At 39.1% G+C, this 2008-nt stretch overlaps 1 protein-coding gene across 1 annotated transcript in view; it reads right to left on the reverse strand.

Annotated features, from left to right (window-relative positions):
• The window catches only part of CHORDC1 (cysteine and histidine-rich domain (CHORD) containing 1), an 82072-nt gene that overhangs the window by 76192 nt on the left and 3872 nt on the right, over positions 1-2008 (reverse strand). The window lies entirely within an intron of this gene.

The raw sequence follows: 2008 nt of genomic DNA on the forward strand, positions 1-2008 counted from the left end.
CCACTAAACCATGTCCCTAAGCACCACATCTACACAGCTTTTCAATACCTCCAGGGATGGTGACTCAACCACTTCCCTGGGCAGCCTGGTCCAATGCTTGGTAACCCTTTTGCTGAAGAAATTTTTCCTCATGTCCAATCTAAACCTCCCCTGGCGCAACTTGAAGCCTTTTCCTCTCGTCCTATCGCTTGTTACTTGGGAGAAGAGACCGACACCCACCTCGCTACAACCTCCTTTCAGGTAGTTGTAGAGAGCAATGAGGTCTCCCCTCAGCCTCCTTTTCTCGAGGCTAAACAACCCCAGCTCCCTCAGCCGCTCCTCATAAGACTTGTTCTCCAGACCCTTCACCAGCTTCGTTGCTAAGTTGCACTGGAGCCAAATGCCTAAAGGGGGTTGTGATCATGCTGAACAATATATAAAAAATTTTAAAGAAAAAATAATGTAAATCTTAAGAAAAAGTGGATGTAAGCCATAAATTTAGCTTCTGTAAGATGCCTTCAGCTCTTTGTCTTTGTTTCCTCAAACCAGGGAGTACAGGATTGTCCTACCTCACAGAAAAGTCATGGCAATAAATGCATTAAAGAGTAAGACGTGGATAAAGTAGCACAACAGAAACCGCTTCATATTCACATACATGAATGCATATGTACCTACAGTTTGCAGACACACATAAAATAATAACTCCAAAATGCTTATTCTTAAAAATAATTCCTTGCTTTTTTATACCGATTTCATATTTTTCTGAAGCCTAGTTCATGAGGTTTGGAAATGACTGCTCCATGGTTTGAAACAGTCTCCAGACATCTCCCAACAGTTCTTTGCACTAGACAAAACTAGTGGAATCTCGCCACTGAACTTTCAAAGTATATTAAAATCTGCGTTTGTGTTCTATTTTATAAATTTAATCTACCATTTGCCATTTGCACATTTGTGATACTAAAAATGACTATTTGGTGCTTTCCCCTCAGAAGCTGTACATTTTTTCCTCCATAGATACCGTTTCCAAAGCTCATATTTTTCACTCCAGCAAAGCACATGAATGAGCTGTTTAGCCATATAATAAAGTAACAATGAATGAAGCAAGAGGACCAATTGGATTGGTGCTATTATTTCAACAAAATCCTTTCAGCAATTGCCTCTCTCTTCATAGAGACCTTCACGGCATTATTTCACTAAATGACACCATGAATGTAATTACTTTGATTCAGAGTGTTGGAATCACACAGGTAACAAATTACACTGCCCTCTGATGAGTAATAATTCAATTATTCAGTGGCCTTATAACAGTTTGAAATAGCCTATTCTCATTCACAAACATCGTATTTACTGCTGGAAATAAACCATTTCTGCAAAGTGAAATATTAAATCTATATATCTTAGCACATGTAAGCTCCCAAATGGATCACCACATAACTGCATACTTTTGGTGTTTTTAATATTAAAGGGACTGCAGAGATGCTGAGCCTCTTGGGTTACTCCATCTTGGTAGATGTGACATATATTTTGCCTATTTACTATCTGGTGAATCGAGACTGTACCATAAATATCAAGCAGCAATTGTGCACAGAGTGAGGTTTGATCTCAGTGGCACCAGAGCTATTGGAATTAATCCTGAACTGGAAGCAGAATCTAGATATGTGTCCAAAGAGACATTCCTTGGACATGACTCTTCTCTTCTGTGCTCCAGTGTAAATGAAGCACACAACACTGCTAAAGCCAAGACAGTATAAAACAGGGGTGAAGAGGGGAAGAAACAACGCTGCTTGCTGAAAGGTCAATTCAAAGTTAGACTTTTGGGGTAAAATGAGTAAAGCCCAGTGAGATTTTCAAATGCATTAAGTGCCAAACTCCCAATTACGCATTCTCCAAATTATATTTAGACATCTAGGAACTTGTGAAAATCCCACAGACGGATGTCTATCTTCATCTTTAAGGGCCTAAATATTTTGAAAAACTTCAGGTGTCTTAATCTACTGTGGTGTGATTTATACAAACTGTATTCAGCTCA

This window comes from Pygoscelis adeliae, unplaced genomic scaffold, assembly GCF_000699105.1.
Source record: "Pygoscelis adeliae isolate BGI_AS28 unplaced genomic scaffold, ASM69910v1 Scaffold141, whole genome shotgun sequence".
Lineage (NCBI taxonomy): Eukaryota > Metazoa > Chordata > Aves > Sphenisciformes > Spheniscidae > Pygoscelis > Pygoscelis adeliae.